The following is a 20,972-nucleotide window of genomic DNA, read 5'->3' as shown; positions in this document are numbered from 1 at the left end:
CGGTTTAGGATATATGGCCCTCCGATCGTCACTATGTCCTTTAACGTTGTGCAGAAATTTCTGACCTACTTGCACTTAGACCATCGCCACGGTCAAACGAAGACGAGTTTGCTTCTGTAAATTTTATCACACTTAAAGGACTCATATACGGAGCCATAGCCACTGGTCTCACCTTAATTCAGTAAGGGTAGAAGCTATGGTGACTGATCAAAGTCAGCCTTTGTTTTAAACTACTTTCATAAACGAAACTTACTTTACGCCTTTTGTTTGATGATGAATGATGATGACCTTTAAGACCTTATTTACATACTTTTAAACCTATTCAGACGATTTACTGAATTAGTACTATTTGACTTAGGTTGAGGACTCGTTGGACCTTTCGGACCGATTACTTGCACACTTTTCCCGACTCGACTTTTACCGCTACTTTATCATTGTGAGTTATAGCATTCCCTTTTTACTTTAACTATTTTGGGAACTGAGAATACATGCGCATTTTATGTTTTACATACTAGGCACGAGTACTTAAACTTATATATGTGTGGGTTATACAACAGCATAAACATTCCCTTTAGCTCGGTAATGTTTAGTCATTGGTTTTTGAACCGGTGAACGTGAATCTTAGATATGGATCCATAGGGTTTGACATCCCCACTCGGGCTAGTAGCGCTAGCATTTAACGAGTGTTTAATACTTCGTAAACATACGCACTTGCCAAGTGTACTTTCAGGGGGTATAAACGTTAAGTTAGTTACCAAGTGCCCACGGTTAACATATACTTTATCAACTGTTTTGAAACGCTCTTTGTAGCACTGAAATCTCGTGGCCTACCTTACATACTATTATACTTAAACTATAGCTCACCAACCTTTGTGTTGATGTTTTTAAGCATGTTTTTCTCAGGTGCTTGAGGTTAGCTTCCGTTGTGTACTAGTCGTGCTGTAGACACCCGCTGCTTAGAGTTGTTATCGCATGAACTACTTTATTTTGCATTCAAACATTAGTACTTTTGAACTATGACTTGTAACGACCGTTGTGGTCACATACACTTATTATTTGCTTCTACTTAGTGAAGCATGCTTTTGGATTGTAAAACATTCGATGTTGGTTTAGACATCACTTTATTATTGAATGCAAACTCTTTTTTTTTTTGAAAACGCATATAGTACTTAACCTTGTAATGATCCTGTTGTTGATGATTCGTACACGATGGTTTTGTACGGGGCATCACATTTGGTATCAGAGCATTGGTTGTAGGAAATTAGGTTGCATTAGTGAGTCTAAGACTGACCCGAGTAGGATTCACTAATAGGACTAATCTGCAACTTGCTAGTTTACTTGTTTCTGCTGACTTACTGCATGCTGCTGCTTACTTTTACTGCTATATGCCATATGCTACCACATGATTTCACTACTTTATGATATTACTTGCTTTCGATTGCATGCTACTTCCGTACGATTCGTTATTATTTCCATGCTATTTATTGTTATACATGATTTAAACTGTTGGCCTAATACGTGCTTGCTTTATGACTTACTGACATGGAAAATTTATTTTTCCTTGTTCAGATGTCGGATGTACCACCTGCTATCGTTTTGGGCAGTTTAGACTCTTCATCTACCCCACCTACCACCGTTGCCGATCCACCGATCCCGATACGCACGAGTGACCCCGACGCTTCATCTTCCAGGACTAGCAGCCAGCCGCCTGCACCAGTGGCTACTATTAACGGACATGTGGACCCTGCGGAGATTCCAGCTCCGTCTGCTCCCGGATCCTCGGAGTCACAGCCCCGCATCGGTGGTGTTGTGATCCCCGCGGAGTTTGGGGAAGGGCCATTCCGTAACCATATGCGCATGCCGTGCCGACGCGCTCCAGATGGACGTTTAGTGCTGATTTCGCCATTCAGACACAGAGAGATGTTGGCCGCCTTCGGACTGCCAGTTCAGCCACCCGTGCCACCACCACATGATTCGGATGACTCATCATCCGTCGATTCTTCATCAGATGACTCTTCCTCAGACGACTCCAGTGATGATGAGGACCCTGCTGACGTACCTATACAGGCACCCTCCACCCCGCCGAAGAAGCGGTACCGTCCTGATGGCACTGTCATTCCAGGGGTGAATGGAGGTCGTGCTTTCACTGACGCTTTTGGTCGGCGTCGGAGGGTTACTGCCCGTAAGCGGCTTATGCCGTACCCTACCGACCCACTCATACGTAAGGCACCTCATTACGTGCTGACTATTTCTGGAGCCGGGACGTCTGTACCTCGTTTCGTGAGGTCTGCACCACCAGCACCACCGGCACCACCGGCCCCACCTGCACAACAGCACCGCCCGCCCCACCAGCTCCCACTGTCGAGGAATTGACAAGGGAGGTGGGAATCCTCCGAGCTCGGGCTACTGAGGAGGAGCAGTTGGCTCAGGTTTTAGACATCCGCCCGTAGGACCTTTTGTATTAGATTTCATGATGTAATCTAGTCGTAGTTTCTTATTTCACTTATGTATTGTACGAATCTATCATGATGTATGAAACTTATTATTAATGAATGGAAACTTTGTGATGTTACTTTTTGCACAAGTGTTCTATTTACGTTACTGTATGGGGTTTTGCGGTACTTGTATCAACTTGCATTACTTAATTAACATGTGTTGTGCTGTTTACATGTTGGTTATTATATACTATATTATTATATATTGAATGCTGGATTTTGACTTGAGTCAAAATGTTTGTATAGAACACCATGGCTAACGGTCGATCCACACCTACTGCTGCTCAAATTGAAAAGATGATCCAAGAACGTGTAGCCGCAGCCCTAGTAGAAAGAAACCTCCAAGCTCCACCGCCACCACCACCGGTTATCCCACCCGTTCGAAATGGGTGTACTTACAAGGAATTCCAGAGCTTCAAACCACATAACTTCAGTGGAACCGAGGGACCGGTTGGTCTCACCAGATGGTTCGAGAAACTTGAATCAGTATTCCGAGTTAGCAACTGTTCGGAGGACAACAAAACTAAGTTTGCTTCGTGCACACTATCTGACGGCGCGCTAACGTGGTGGAACACGTTAGCTCAAGTGAAAGGCATTGATGAGGCGTATGCTACGCCAAGGGAGGAATTCAAAGCGGCTATGATTGAGGAGTATTGTCCGAGGACCGAAATACAAAAGATGGAGATGGAATTCATGCAGTTAAAGGCTGTTGGGAACGACCTTGATAGTTACAACAGGAGATTTTTGGAACTAGCCCTGATGTGTCCGACAATGGTCACCCCAGAATTCAAGCGAATAGAGAGATACTTCTGGGGACTCCCTAAGAGCATTAAGGGAAACGTCACCTCGTCCAAACCACCGAATGTTACCGAAGCGATGCGCATGGCGCATACTTTAATGAATCAGATAACCATCGATGAACCGGAGAAAATTAAGTCTGAAGCAGGTACTAGTGAGAAGCGCAAATGGGATAACCACAACAACAACAACAACAGGGGAAGAAACAATGAACAGAACCCGGCGAAACGACATGAGGGTTTCAGAGGAAACAACAACGGTGGAAACTCCAACCCCAACAACAACACCAACTCCAACCCGAACTACAAGGGAACCCTACCTCAATGCAAACGGTGTTACAAACACCACACTGGGTATTGCAATGTTATCTGCGAGAAGTGCCAACGGTCTGGGCATGTTGGAAAAGACTGCAAGGTCACCACTTTGAATGGGAAGCCGAACCCCACAGGGCCAAGGAAGTGTTACGAATGCGGGCAGACAGGCCATTTCAGAAATGCGTGTCCGAATAAGCGAAAAGATGGCAGACCACCCCGCGCTAGAGCTTTCAATGTTAATGCAAGGGACGCACACGAAAACCTCGACTTGGTGACAGGTATATTCAAAATCAACAATCTTTTAGCTTCTGTCTTGTTTGATACTGGTGCGGATAGAAGTTATGTATGTAGACATTTTTGCGATAAGATTAATTAGTCATTAGTCCCGTTAAAAGAGAGTATGCTTGTCGAGGTCACCAATGGAAAACTTGAAAAAGTTGACCATATTAGTCGTGGAGCTATTATCAATATAGCTGGTGCAGATTTCGAAATTGATTTGATACCTATCAAACTGGGAAGTTTTGACGTGATCGTTGGTATGGATTGGTTAAGTAAGATAAGGCCCGATATTATCGGTGGAGATAAAGCCCTTCGTATACCGCAAGGAGATGGTGAGCCACTGACCATCTATGGAGAGAGATGTACCTCGAAGTTGAACCTCATCAGTTGCGTGAAAGCGCAAAAGATTATGAAGAAGGGACGTTTTGCTGTCCTAGCACATGTGAAAGCGGTAGAAACTGAGGTGAAGAGCGTGAATGTCGTTCGAATTGTGAACGAGATGTCTTCCCAGAGGAATTTCCTGGATTGCCGCCGCAGAGAGCAATAGAATTTCAGATCGATTTAGTACCAGGAGCCGCACCTGTAGCTCGCGCACCTTATAGACTCGCACCTTCTGAGATGCAAGAATTACAGAGTCAATTACAAGAGCTGTTAGACCGAGGGTTTATTCAACCAAGCTTCTCGCCTTGGGGCCCACCTGTGTTGTTTGTGAAGAAGAAGGATGGATCCTTCCGTGTGTGTATCGACTATCGTAAACTCAACAAATTGACTATCAAGAATCGGTATCCTCTTCCACGAATTGACGATCTTTTTGATCAACTACAAGGATCGAGCGTTTACTCAAAGATCGATTTGCGATCCGGTTATCACCAGTTGAGGGTGAAGGAAAGTGATGTAATGAAAACTGCGTTCAGAACTCGTTATGGTCATTATGAGTTTCTCGTGATGCCATTCGGGTTGACAAATGCACCTGCCGTATTCATGGACCTCATGAATCGTGTCTGCAAGACGTACTTGGATAAGTTTGTTATCGTCTTCATAGATGATATCCTCATCTACTCAAAGAGCGAAGAAGAACATGAGCAACACCTCCGATTAGTGCTTGAACTCTTGAGGCAAGAGCAACTTTATGCCAAATTCTCCAAGTGCGAATTTTGGTTGAAGGAAGTACAGTTTCTGGGTCATGTTGTGAGCGACCAGGGTATCAAAGTTGATCCCACCAAGATTGAAGCTATCAGCAAGTGGGAGACCCCCACTACTCCGACGCATATTCGCCAATTCCTAGGTCTCGCCGGTTATTACCGAAGGTTCATTGAAGGATTTTCTCTTATTGCGCGTCCTTTGACCACGCTGACTCACAAGGGCAAGAAGTTCATTTGGGAACCCGCACACGAATCAGCATTCCAAACTTTGAAGAAGAAGTTAACCACCGCACCTATCCTATCACTTCCTGAGGGCAGTGACGACTTTGTTGTTTATTGTGATGCATCGAAGAGTGGTTTTGGTTACGTACTGATGCAACGATCAAAAGTTATTGCCTATGCCTCCCGCCAATTGAAGATTCACGAGCGGAACTACACTACTCATGATCTTGACCTTGGAGCCGTTGTCTTTGCGCTCAAATTGTGGAGACATTATTTGTATGGAACTAAGAGCACTATCTTCACCGATCACAAGAGTCTCCAGCACATCTTCGATCAGAAGCAACTGAATATGAGACAGCGTCGATGGATCGAGACGCTCAACGACTACTGTGACAACCCGGAAATTTTTGACCAAATTTAAACTTTATCTTTAAATGATTTAACGTTTCCGACACGATAAGCAAAGTCTGTAAAACCGAACCTCAAAATTTTTGAACTATTCAAGTACCCTTCGGTTGTTCTCAACGATTCGCGAACCATTATATGTAAATAGATACATATATATATATATATATACTATAACTTGAAAACGTAACAAAGTTTTAATTGTTTAATACCGTACATTAAACTTATTGGTTTAAATATTTATTTGAATATATATGATAAGTTGGAATATTAATTATATGAATAACTTGCGACGTATATTTAAAACGTGTTTATGAATGTTGAAAATATATATTAACTTGGTCATAAAATGATTTGTTATTATATATATATCAACAAATAGCGAGGCAATGATTTATAGAAGCAAATGACCAAAATACTCGAAAGTTTATGATATACTTTGAGTGGTATAGTTTAGGGATAATTTAAGGCTATATTTTGACAAATGTACGAGTTACAAAACGTAAAATACAAGTTTTCTCAGCTTACGAAAGGACATTTGAAAAACCGGAACCGGGACATAAGTTGAGTGATGACGTACGACTTATCGGAACAAAAATTACAAGTCAACTATGCATGTGAATTTAATATAATATATAATTAATTATATAAATTAAATATATTATATATATAATATAAAATTATGTCGACAAACAAGAAGTTAAAAATTTGTGAGCTGTCCCAGGGTGCCATGCGATCGCATGGTCTTGAAGCACAAATCCCTTGCGATCGCATGGGGTACTTTTTCAGAAAAAGTTCTATAAATTGCTCGATTTTTGGCTTAGTTTTCACACATCATATATTACTCCGTATTTTATTATTATTATTATTATTATTATTATTATTATTATTATTATTATTAAGATTAATATTATTATTAATCTTATTATTATTAATTAGTATTATACATAAAATACTACGACGAGGTTATGAGCGTGTCACTTTCAAAATGGTTTTCAAGCGAGATAGAGCTAAGAAAATTATGGGTTATTGCCAAGGAGGTTATGGGTAATGTTCGGGGGTATATGTGTGAATCAAACCTAGTGTTTATCATATCCGTTGCGTCTACGTACTTTCCTACAATATTTAATCTCAATATTGATACGTAAGCACTCATATTTTATCTTTTATATATTAATTGTGTATCCATGTCTAGTGCTCGAGTATATATATTTATACATGCTTGTATGCTAAATTTCGTCGTTAAACAGTTTATGATGAATCACGAATTAAATACATATATTAATGGTAAAAGGTATATGATATGCATGTTTTTGGAAAGCTGGTGAAAAATCAATGACTTTTCATTTAGATATTGAATAGTTTCGATGAACGGATTAAAAGATATGATCAACTGAATTATGATTAATGTTAATTGAAATTGCTTTTGAATCTGCAATTAAGATTTAAACAACTTGTTTACGAGATTGATAAATTGGATTTTGAATATTACCAACCGAGTAAATGAATCCTTATATAAGGTACGTCTCATTTTGCTCATTTTGTTAAACAACTGTCAAAATTGACTTTTTGAAACGACTTTGGATAACTTTTGTATGTCGATCTCGAGCATTAGGATTGTGATACACTATGACCTGACCTAGCTTGATAGACAATTATTGACCAACATATGTTCTCTAGGTTGAGATCTACGGTTATTTGGCATTTCAAGTTTTGGTCACATTTCGGTGAACGACTTTATGTACTGCTAAGGTGAGTTTCATTGCTCCCTTTTTAATTGCTTTTGCAATATATATTTTTGGGCTGAGAATACATGCAATTTATTTTAAACGCAATGGATACAAGTACATACTTAATTCTACTCTGAGTTTGAACCAAAAATCCCTTAGCTTTGGTAACTAGTAGCTGCCAGTACATAGGATATGGACTGGTGGGCGCGAATAACAGTATATGGATCCATAGGGCTTGACATCCCCGTCCGAGCTAGAGCGCTAGCCTTTTAACGGACGTGTGTTATTTGAGTTTAGGACACGTTGGTTTGCGTGTATTAAAACGAATGGGGTATTTATCATTATAACGTTAAAGCTTAGTTACCAGGGTGCTCTGTTACGTAGAATCTATTGATAAATGTTTCTGGATGAAACAACTGAAATCTTGTGATCCACTTTTATATACAGATTACGCGAAACACTAAAACTATGAACTCACCAACCTTTGTGTTGACACTTGTTAGCATGTTTATTCTCAGGTTTCTAGAAGTCTTCCGCTGTTTGCTTATATGTGATACAAGCTATGTGCATGGAGTCATACATGCTTTATTCAAGAAAACTTTGCATTCACAATCATCACCGTGTATCTTATTTTGACTTCATTATCAACAGATGTATTATGGTAAACTATTATTTATGGTGATTGTCTATATGTAGAAATCATCAAACGTTGAAAACCTTAGAAATTGATATTCATTTATTGTGTACCTTTTGAAAAGAATGCAATGTTTACAAAACGTATCATATAGAGGTCAAATACCTCGCAATGAAATCAATGAATGACGTGTTCGTTCATATGGATTTGGAGCGATCGTCATAGTTGGTATCAGAGCGTTGGTCCTAGTGAACCAGGTCTTGCATAAGTGTGTCTAACTGATAGTTGTTAGGATGCATTCGTAAGTCTGGACTTCGACTGTGTCTGCATGTCAAAAGTTTTGCTTATCATTTCTTGTCGAAAATTACATGCTTATCATTCTTAAGTCTAGACACGTTTTCCTGCATTTATTGCATAAATAGTGTATAGACAAAAATTCATATCTTAGCGTATCTGTTACTGTAAACTTTTCCTGACATCTTCCGAAAATTCCTCCGTGATTTATGGAATTTTGGTATTATATATACATATGTAAATTATGTATTGAAGAGTACCAATCTAAATTCTATAATCTATTTCATATCAAAAATCATATCTCTAATTATACAAGATGGATCCCGTATCTAGTTCAAATTCCTTAAACTCCGACAGCTATTCCGATATGGATATTCACCTGAATTCCGAAGACAGTGTAACCGGAATGGATCAACCAATCAACCATCATCTATTCTGGATGAATTGGGGATGGGTTCGTAGCCTATTTAATTATTGGAGACAAGAAGAAGGCGATCCATTCTATCCACCACATTGCCCTCTTCGCGAAGAACCTGAAGCACTTACCGGCGAACCTGTTCGTAATACCATTTTCTCTCTCATCTCCAGAACATCTCGTCATGATCATATACTCTCTCAAATTCTGGATCTTATTCATCCGCTCGTCCGAACCGCCAATCATCCCGGTGTAGTAGAAGAAGTCAACGAGCTTCGCGCTCGGGTAGTGGCTTTGGAGAATACGGTGCAAAGGTTACAAGCACCAGCAGCATCACCGACATCAATAGTACCACCGACAACAACACCAATAGTACCATTACCACCACCAACAACATCCGCATTGCAAACCTCAACTTCACAATCTGTCCCACGAGCATCAACGTCATACGCACCGTAGTTACCAAGAAAATACCAGCAACAATAACCGATGAAGTATTAACTCATTTCCCCTGAAGAAATTTTATGTATATTTAATATATATGAATTTTGAAATCAAAATAAATCTTTTCGTACTAAGCTATTACGTGTGAATCTTAACTGGTAGGTACTACTCGGTTAGTTCATATTACTAATACGCAATGATGTACATCCTTCCTTAACAACTTAACCATTGTTAACTACAATCCCTGTTTCAACTTAATGAATTCCATTTCATAATAAACCAAGTGTATTATTCAATTACATAATTGATTTTACATTTTCATTTTCGATGTACTCGAAACTTTCCAGAAAACATCATCTGTGCCTTGTAAGGTTCACAAAAATTCCACGAGTATCAACATCCTTCACCGAGGAATAAGAATAAATAATGAAGTATCGATTACATTAGCGAAATACTCCGCAAAGATTATGTAATCTTTAATGTTTTAGAGATTAATCATTTCTAAGTCAAGCCGAAAATTAAATGAGCTTAATATGATATTAACTCATTAAATATGTGTTACATCTGAAGAAAATATATATACATATATTTTCATAAAGACGGTAATAAAAATTCTTTTGTACAAAGTATTAATTGTGAAATCTTTAATGGGTAGGTAATACCCGGGAAATATATAAGTTCGCAATTAATTTGTTACACTATACATTCTTCAACTTTGATTCAAAAATTATTAACAATGCTCACAACAATATACAATCGTTTTCATACAAATTCAATTACATATTCTGATATTGACGGATCAGAATCCAAGTCATAACTCTGAACCGGTGATATCATTCTTAGATCTCTACATCTTTCAAAGCTATACTTTGACTTCAAAACGGTGAAAGATCCTTTAGCATTGTTATTACCGAAAATAATCTTGCAATTTCTTTTCAAAGTATCCAATTTTATCACACTTCCAACCAGTCAACTTCGACTTTTCAGATTAGCCTTATTATAACCTTGATATATACGTTTTTGTTACTGGGGAACCTTTCATGTTCCACCACATTAGCAGTAAATTTACCAAATAACTTCATTGATCTTTGACCTTTCGAAAAATCCTTGTACTCATTGAAACCGTATCATGTACTCATCCACATCTTGTAACGGCAATTGATATACCAACTATCGGGAATTAGCAATCAGTATTTTGAATCTCGCAGCATTTTCTATGACAACGGTTATATATAGATAACATCTATCTTCTAGACTTACATACTTCGAATGTGAAGTTTCTGAAAAACACCCCAAACTACGAAACTAGTTCTCCGAATTTTGGAAAAATGCTGATGAAGTAGCAAAAACTGTAAACGACTTTAACAGTTGAAAGTTTGATGATAAAGAGTAGTGTGTTAGAAAAGCACAGAAAAAGAGAATGTTTGGAACTGGAAAACGGGTTGAGCAAAGTATGAAGGAAGCTGTAGAAAAATTACAAGGACGAAATCTACCTTCAAAGAATCCAAATGATTCAGTGTCTGCTGAAACCATTAGTAAGAACCTTACTTCTTATTCTAAACTTTCACAGACAGATTTTCGGCATCATCCTCTGATATTAGAAATTCTAAGATATCATCGTATCTTTCATTATAAATATCCTCCATATTTCTGAAGATATTTTCATAACTATTCTTATCTGAAATCATTTATCTCTTCACACTATCTGTGTTACTTCATAAAAGAAACTATTTTAGTTTCTAATTTCTGAAAATTTCGAAAAATGGATGTTTTTGAAGTAGTGTTGGGAATTGAAGCATGAGTTAGTATAATATAATGACACTTGATCAACGTGATTATATTACAGTAAGTCATGCTGAGTTTCTAATGGAACGTGATAAAGGTTCACATATCACACCCTCTTCATGAACCTTGTTACATAACTTTTTCATTCTATTTAATCTCTAAATATATCAAGAAAATACTTTTCTTGATGATTCGGTCTTTTCCAGATATTCTGGTAATTTGACAAGTCATATTGTGCCATTACCGTTTCTTTCTTAGAACATTAACTATGTTCATTTCAAAATCCATACCTACGAATTTTGGACTATTATTCGCTAGACTTAAAGTCGGGAAGAGAAAAAGAAATCATGAAGCTCCGAAATATAATGGAAAATATAAAGCCCAAAAACAATCCCGAAATTACAAACCGTGTATATCGATGCGTATAGCAATATAAAGACACGGGAGAATCAAAAACACTATAACCCCAAGGTAATAGTAGAAGAAAATAACCTCCTCTGGTGGTAGATGAAAAAGAAGAATGAAGGATACGATAGCCAAGAAAATATCAAGAATCAGAACTGGATTAAGCATTTTCACAATCTATTAAGAAGTATGAAATAAGAAAGAAGATTATAGGAGTGGTGAAAATAAATGAAACGGAAGAGGTCAATTTATAGAAAAATATCAGACATAGCAATCGAGGCAGATTACGCATTTAATCAAAGGAAAGCCTAATTTCCTTATATTCTGAAGAATCAAATCTTATTTAAATTATGAAGATTTTCTATTCCTTAAATTCCGGAAATCAATCGTTACTACATCAAGAGATAAGACGAATCTCTATTCTCCATTTCACTCTATTACGATAACTTCTCTCACACGCTTCGAGTAATCGGATTGTTTTATCCGTATTATTCAATGATGAAAAAAAAATTCTATTTACCAACTCATATTCGTCATGAAAATATTTTTATTGTTAGCCATGACGACCTCACTCAAATTTCGGGACGAAATTTCTTTAGCGGGTAGGTACTGTGACAACCCGGAAATTTTTGACCAAATTTAAACTTTATCTTTAAATGATTTAACATTTTCGACAAGATAAGCAAAGTCTGTAAAACCGAACCTCAAAATTTTTGAACTATTCAAGTACCCTTCGGTTGTTCTCAACGATTCGCGAACCATTATATGTAAATAGATACATATATATATATATATATATATATATATATATATATATATATATATATATATATACTATAACTTGAAAACGTAACAAAGTTTTAATTGTTTAATACCGTACATTAAACTTATTGGTTTAAATATTTATTTGAATATATATGATAAGTTGGAATATTAATTGTATGAATAACTTGCGACGTATATTTAAAACGTGTTTATGAATGTTGAAAATATATATTAACTTGGTCATAAAACGATTTGTTATTATATATATATATATCAACAAATAGCGAGGCAATGATTTATAGAAGCAAATGACCAAAATACTCGAAAGTTTATGATATACTTTGAGTGGTATAGTTTAGGGATAATTTAAGGCTATATTTTGACAAATGTACGAGTCACAAAACGTAAAATACAAGTTTTCTCAGCGTACGAAAGGACATTTGAAAAACCGGAACCGGAACATAAGTCGAGTGATGACGTACGACTTATCGGAACAAAAATTACAAGTCAACTATGCATGTGAATTTAATATAATATATAATTAATTATATAAATTAAATATATTATATATATAATATAAAATTATGTCGACAAACAAGAAGTTAAAAATTTGTGAGCTGTCACAGGGTGCCATGCGATCACATGGCCTTGAAGCACAAATCCCATGCGATCGCATGGGGTACTTTTTCAGAAAAAGTTCTATAAATTGCTCGATTTTTGGCTTAGTTTTCACACATCATATATTACTCCGTATTTTATTATTATTATTATTATTATTATTATTATTATTATTATTATTATTATTATTATTATTATTATTATTATTATTATTATTATTATTATTATTATTATTATTAAGATTAATATTATTATTAATCTTATTATTATTAATTAGTATTATACATAAAATACTACGACGAGGTTATGAGCGTGTCACTTTCAAAATGGTTTTCAAGCGAGATAGAGCTAAGAAAATTATGGGTTATTGCCAAGGAGGTTATGGGTAATGTTCGGGGGTATATTTGTGAATCAAACCTAGTGTTTATCATCTCCGTTGCGTCTACGTACTTTCCTACAATATTTAATCTCAATATTGATACGTAAGCACTCATATTTTATCTTTTATATATTAATTGTGTATCCATGTCTAGTGCTCGAGTATATATATTTATACATGCTTGTATGCTAAATTTCGTCGTTAAACAGTTTATGATGAATCACGAATTAAATACATATATTAATGGTAAAAGGTATATGATATGCATGTTTTTGGAAAGCTGGCGAAAAATCAATGACTTTTCATTTAGATATCGAATAGTTTCGATGAACGAATTAAAAGATATGATCAAAAGAATTATGATTAATGTTAATTGAAATTGCTTTTGAATCTGCAATTAAGATTTAAACAACTTGTTTACGAGATTGATAAATTGGATTTTGAATATTACCAACCGAGTAAATGAATCCTTATATAAGGTACGTCTCATTTTGTTAAACAACTGTCAAAATTGACTTTTTGAAACGACTTTGGATAACTTTTGTATGTCGATCTCGAGCATTAGGATTGTGATACACTATGACCTGAACTAGCTTGATAGACAATTATTGACCAACATATGTTCTCTAGGTTGAGATCTACGGTTATTTGGTATTCCAAGTTTCGGTCACATTTCGGTGAACGACTTTATGTACTGCTAAGGTGAGTTTCATTGCTCCCTTTTTAATTGCTTTTGCAATATATATTTTTGGGCCGAGAATACATGCAATTTATTTTAAACGCAATGGATACAAGTACATACTTAATTCTACACTGAGTTTGAACCAAAAATCCCTTAGCTTTGGTAACTAGTAGCTGCCAGTACATAGGATATGGACTGGTGGGCGCGAATAATAGTATATGGATCCATAGGGCTTGACATCCCCGTCCGAGCTAGAGCGCTAGCCTTTTAACGGACGTGTGTTATTTGAGTTTAGGACACGTTGGTTTGCATGTATTAAAACGAATGGGGTATTTATCATTATAACGTTAAAGCTTAGTTACCAGGGTGCTCTGTTACGTAGAATCTATTGATAAATGTTTCTGGATGAAACAACTGAAATCTTGTGATCCACTTTTATATACAGATTACGCGAAACACTAAAACTATGAACTCACCAACCTTTGTGTTGACACTTGTTAGCATGTTTATTCTCAGGTTTCTAAAAGTCTTCCGCTGTTTGCTTATATGTGATACAAGCTATGTGCATGGAGTCATACATGCTTTATTCAAGAAAACTTTGCATTCACAAAATCATCACCGTGTATCTTATTTTGACTTCATTATCAACAGATGTATTATGGTAAACTATTATTTATGGTGATTGTCTATATGTAGAAATCATCAAACGTTGAAAACCTTAGAAATTGATATTCATTTATTGTGTACCTTTTGAAAAGAATGCAATGTTTACAAAACGTATCATATAGAGGTCAAATACCTCGCAATGAAATCAATGAATGACGTGTTCGTTCATATGGATTTGGAGCGATCGTCATAACTACGATTGTAAACTCCGTTATCACCCTGGCAAGGCCAATGTTGTAGCTGACGCTTTAAGCCGAAAGGAGAGGACGACACCTCTTCGTGTTAGGGCTCTGAACATCACCATCCATTCGAACCTCAACAGTCAGATCCGCGTAGCCCAAGATGAGGCTCTCAAGGAGGAGAATATATCTCATGAACATTTGAATATACTTGTCTCTCGATTCGAGGTTAGGGAGTCTGGACTCCGATGTTATGCCGGAAGAATTTGGGTACCTTATTATGGAGATCTACGGAACCTTATACTTGATGAAGCACACAAATCAAGATATTCGATTCACCCTGGAGCGGGCAAGATGTACCACGACCTTAAAGAACAGTATTGGTGGCCAAATCTTAAGAAGGACGTTGCGACTTATGTTGGTAAGTGTTTGACTTGCTCGAAGGTTAAAGCCGAGCATAAGAGACCTTCTGGTTTACTTCAACAGCCAGAAATCCCGCAATGGAAGTAGGAAAGGATCATAATGGATTTCATTACTAAGCTGCCGAAGACGGTGGGCGGATACGATACTATTTGGGTTATTGTTGACCGCCTTACTAAATCTGCACACTTTCTAGCAATGAAGGAAACAGATACAATGGAGAGACTTGCTCAATTATACATCAAATAGGTTGTATCTCATCATGGTATACCTTTATCGATCATATCAGATCGCGATCCTTGTTTTGCTTCTAGATTTTGGCATTCTTTACAAGAAGCCATGGGAAGTCGTCTTGACATGAGTACTGCTTATCACCCACAGACCAACGGGCAAAGTGAACGAACGATTCAGACCTTGGAGGACATGCTGCGTGCATGTGTCATTGACTTCGGAAAGGCCTGGGAAAGGCATTTTCCATTAGCCGAATTCTTGTACAACAACAGTTATCACTCGAGCATTAATGCTGCACCTTTTGAAGCATTGTATGGCCGCAAGTGCCGATCTCCTATTTGTTGGGCCGAAGTAGGCGAAAAGCAAATCACCGGACCCGAGGTAGTCCACGAAACCACGGAGAAGATTGCTCAGATTCAAGCTAAACTTAAGACTGCCCGCGATCGTCAAAAGAGTTATGCTGATCTTAAACGTAAAGACTTTGAATTCAATGTTGGTGATCGTGTAATGTTGAAGGTTGCACCTTGAAAAGGTGTGATCCGTTTTGGAAAACGTGAAAAGTTAAACCCACGATACATTGGTCCTTTTGAGATCTTGGAACGTGTTGGACCCGTTGCATACCGTTTGGATCTACCAGCACAATTGAGCTCAGTTCATCCTACCTTCCACGTGTCAAACTTGAAGAAGTGTCTTGCTGCACCTGAACATATCATACCACTTGAGGAACTTACGATTGACGACAAACTCCACTTTGTGGAAGAACCAGTTGAGATTATGGATCGTGAGATCAAAACTTTGAAACACAACAAGATTTCGATTGTACGAGTACGATGGAATGCCAAAGGAGGACCTGAGTTTACTTGGGAGCGAGAGGATCAAATGATGCGGAAGTATCCTCACCTTTTCCCGACTCCTCCATCTACCTCGGCTTAAAATTTCGGGACGAAATTTTCTTTAACAGGTGGGTAATGTAACGACCCTGGATTTTCCAACGTTTATTTATTAATAATTATTATTATTAATACATGTGATATAACGAATGTATGCTATTACATTTACATGTTGCCATGATTGCCCGAACTTGACTTTAATTGCCCGAAACGTCTTTGTGACACCCGAGACTTACACAAATAATATTTTCAAGTATTATTTACATTTATGATTAAGTTTTATTAATCATTTTAATTAACTAAGGTTGTTGGTTAATTACTTGGGCTTTAAATGGATTAATTTGTTAATTAAGTGAACTTGGGCTTTATTAGTGAAATGGACTTATGACTTTGGGCTTACAAGCCCACCCTACCCATTTTAATGGATTAACTAGCCCACTAAGACATGTAATTAGTAATTAGATCTTGTAACTAGTTGGTTTGAGCATTTGGAATCTAGTTGGCTCTTAATCCCCATGTAACCCATTCTTTTAACCACCTTTTATGAACTTTGCATGCTAGTGACCACCAACCAACTCACCCCTCTTCCTCCTTGCAGCTAGCCGTTGGCCTTAGGCTAGTTAGAAGGGATTTTTGGTTCCATTTTTGATTACTTACTCACTTCATTCTTCATTCCAAAACACACACACAAAATCCTCTCAACTTTTCTCTCTTTTGCTCTCTAATTTGTGAGTTCTTTCAAGATTCTTTCTCTTTTCTTTCTCTTATCAAAACCGTGACCTAGCAACATTAAAACATCATCATCAATTGTTGTGTTGTTTACTTGTTCTTGCTTAATGTTTAAATACTTGTAATTACTAGTTGTTTTTGTTATTTACTTATGATCTTCTAAGAAGCAAACTTATTAGTTTGATTCTTCATCTATCTTGTTCTAACAAGAACACACAAGACATAAACTTCTTAGTTTATGATCTCCAATACTTGTTAAAGAAAGTTCTTGTGTTGTAACTCATACTTGTAGTTCTTGAAGTAAACTTAAAGTTTACTTTACTTAAAGATCAAACCTTGGTTGAATCTTTAAAAGTATGAACAAACCATGAACCTTTTACTTGTTTACTTAGTTTATCACTTCATAATATGCACTTTAAAATTCATGTTGTTGGTTATTATTGGTCAAGTGTTACTAGTTAACCTTGATCTCATTAATCTTGAACTTAAGGTTAACTTTAAAAGTTCAAGAACATAAAAGTAATTTTTCTTTAATTTTAACTTCAAGGACTTGTAATGGATCTAAGTTATGTAACTTATGGTCTTCTTATTTTGTCATTAATAAAAGCTTTCAAGCTTACATACACTTTACTAGTTGATAATCTAAGTTTTGTAACCTATGGTTTCACTAAAGTAAAGATACAAGTATTAATCCTTAAGATTTAACTTAATAACTTTATATCTAGACTTTTGAGTCTTGGATCTTCAAGATCTAACTAAGAACTATGTTCTACATTTTAAGATCTTGATTAGTTAGTTTATTTTCAAGTTTATAGTTCTATACTACTTTTATATTTCATGTATGTGTTAAATCTAAGACTTTGATGTAACTTTGGTTCATCAAACTTCATACAACACTTAAGTGAGTTGTGCTTCATGTCTTAGACTTACATTTGGGTTATGATGGTCAAAACTTAGTAAAGATGATGTAAACACGTCAATGAGTTGTACACTTGAAGCTATATGCATCAAGGATGAGAACCATGATGAACATCAAGCACCAAAACCCACCGGAACCCATTTATCTTTCTGTTTCTGTTTACAGCCTACTGTTCTGCTGTTTCTGTAACAGACCAGTAAACCTGGGCTGCTGTAACCTTGATTTTCAAATATCTCTTTTCGAGTAGATAACTTTTCATATAGGACTCGTCTTAATCCGAGTTACGGTTTAGGATTTATGGCCCTCCGATCGTCACTATGTCCTTTAACGTTGTGCAGAAATTTCTGACCTACTCGCACTTAGACCGTCGCCACGGTCAAACGAAGACGAGTTTGCTTCTGTAAATTTTACCACACTTAAAGGACTCATATACGGATCCATTTCCACTAGTCTCACCTTAATTCAGTAAGGTTAGAGGCCGTGGTGACTGATCAAAATCAGCCTTTGTTTTAAACTACTTTCATAAACGAAACTTACTTTACGCCTTTTGTTTGATGATGAATGATGATGACCTTTAAGACCTTATTTACATACTCTTAAACCTATTCAGACGATTTACTGACTTAGTACTATTTGACTTAGGTTGAGGACTCGTTGGACCTTTCGGACCGATTACTTGCACACTTTTCCCGACTCGACTTTTACCGCTACTTTATCATTGTGAGTTATAGCATTCCCTTTTTACTTTAACTATTTTGGGAACTGAGAATACATGCGCATTTTACGTTTTACATACTAGGCACGAGTACTTAAACTTATATATGTGTGGGTTATACAACGGCATAAACATTCCCTTTAGCTCGGTAACGTTTAGTCATTGGTTTTTGAACCGGTGAACGCGAATCTTAGATATGGATCCATAGGGTTTGACATCCCCACTCGGGCTAGTAGCGCTAGCATTTAACGAGTGTTTAATACTTCGTAAACATACGCACTTGCAAAGTGTACTTTCAGGGGGTATAAACGTTAAGTTAGTTACCAAGTGCCCACGGTTAACATATACTTTATCATACTGTTTTGAAACGCTCTTTGTAGCATTGAAATCTCGTGGCCTACCTTACATACTGTTATACTTAAACTATAGCTCACCAACCTTTGTGTTGACGTTTTTAAGCATGTTTTTCTCATGTGCTTGAGGTTAGCTTCCGCTGTGTACTAGTCGTGCTGTAGACACCCGCTGCTTAGAGTTGTTATCGCTGAACTACTTTATTTTGCATTCAAACATTAGTACTTTTGAACTATGACTTGTAACGACCGTTGTGGTCACATACACTTATTATTTGCTTCTACTTAGTGAAGCATGCTTTTGGATTGTGAAACATTCGATGTTGGTTTAGACATCACTTTATTATTGAATGCAAACTCTTTTTTTTTTTAAACGCATATAGTACTTAATCTTGTAATGATCCTGTTGTTGATGATTCGTACACGATGGTTTTGTACGGGGCATCACATGGATAGAAAGTATTCCCGACAAGCTTTAAAATGCTATTTGATATGTTCGGTGTTGTTGAGTGTAAACATGTTTTTAACGGGTGTCAAAATGAAGGGTTGAAGCTGCTGTTGGGTTGCTGCTGCGCAGCAATAGCAACCTGTGTTGTTAAAAAAAATCAGTATGGGGCTGTTTTCTGAATACCATAACTTATTATCCGTAACTTCGTTTGTGACTAATAAGCTTTCCATAAAACGGCGAAAGAGTATACTTTCCAATGGTCGTGGTCTAAGCTAATAAATCATATTGTGTGGGACCCAAAAGTCATTTAAATGTGGCTTTTTAAAAAAATTTGCTCAAAATGCAGGCTGTCTAAAAGTCATTGTGATGTCGTTGATGTATGTATATATAGGTATGCTCGGTAGCAGGTAGGTGTGGTTCATGGTATCTATTACCAAGTACTTGATGTAAATACCAAGTAAAAGGACCAAACCATAATAAGCATTAGCAAAAACATCTGATTTGTGTTTATATTACTGATTAATCATGATTTAGGGTTTCGTATCCGATTTTGATGAAAAGATTTAAGGCACACTTATTTAAGGATTCTAGTGATTATAGTTCTATTATGTTAAAATTTATGAACTTCTTTGTTATCAATCAGAGCTCTCTTTTGTTACAAAATTAACCTGGAAAACACGTTTTTTGCTAATGCTTTGTTCCAGGTTGTTATGATTGTTAGATTTAACAATAGTTTTACTTGTCTTCATCTTCATTCTTTTTAAAACAGGTAGTGGCGGGAGGATCATTTTTCTTAACATCCCATTGTATATATATGAGGAATCGGCTACCCTTTTAGTCATTTTATGTTTTCATATAATATGCGTAAACGTTCTCTCATTGTGTTGCGTCTAGTGAAACGCATCTAATGTTTTATATCTGAAATGGGGGAGTTGCATTTGGAAGTTTACGTTGAGTGCATCAAAAGGGAGTATAAGGTACCACTTTTCGTTTTATATAATAACAACATATTCTGAAATAAGTAAACACCGAACTACCATTTATGTACATTTATCATCTACCCAATGCGAGGTTGATGCAACTGTTGGAAAACCTCGTGTCAATTACAGAGAGACAATTACACAACGTGCAGAAGTGGAGGTCAAGGTCAATAGTTCGGAGAGCAAATGTAGATCACCGACGGCATCAGACCTTGATGATGCAGCAGCTTCTAATGGAGATATTATTGCGAGATGATGGAACTTATCTTCTGACAATTCAATTTTGATTCATCCCTAAAAAAATTCCGCGAATTCGCGGGTTTTAAGCTAGTGTATATATATATATATATATATATATATATATATATATATATATATATATATATATATATATATATATATATATATATATATATATATATATATGGGCAGGATCAATGGGGAAGTAACCAATCGGGGGGAAGCGGGGGGAAGCAATTTTTTTTTCTTTTTTTTCTTCGTTTTTTGAAAAAACTTTGTTCACGAACATTATAGATTGGATGAAAATAAGAACATTTAGAAAAGACACTTCGTGATGAATGTTATTATTTTGGCGGGAAAACGATCGACAAAAATAACATTCAAGATAATATTGTTCGT

The 20,972-nt window shown here is 36.6% G+C and overlaps 1 long non-coding RNA gene across 2 annotated transcripts in view; it reads left to right on the top strand.

The window, feature by feature from the left end:
* The window catches only part of LOC139892935 (uncharacterized), a 32,452-nt gene extending 11,796 nt beyond the window's left edge, over positions 1-20,656 (top strand). Inside the window, exons 4-5 of one of the 2 annotated variants that reach the window (XR_011774287.1) lie at positions 20,123-20,330; positions 20,425-20,656. This is a non-coding gene — a long non-coding RNA (uncharacterized lncRNA). Of the gene's footprint in view, positions 1-20,122 lie in introns of both variants that reach the window. The other variant, XR_011774286.1, reaches the window with a different exon arrangement.
* Positions 20,657-20,972: the final 316 nt, after the last annotated feature.

Source organism: Rutidosis leptorrhynchoides, chromosome 2 (assembly GCF_046630445.1).
Source record: "Rutidosis leptorrhynchoides isolate AG116_Rl617_1_P2 chromosome 2, CSIRO_AGI_Rlap_v1, whole genome shotgun sequence".
Taxonomy (NCBI): Eukaryota; Viridiplantae; Streptophyta; class Magnoliopsida; order Asterales; family Asteraceae; genus Rutidosis; species Rutidosis leptorrhynchoides.
The sequence above is the reverse complement of the archived record's forward strand: the minus strand, read 5'-3'. Positions and strand labels throughout refer to the sequence as shown.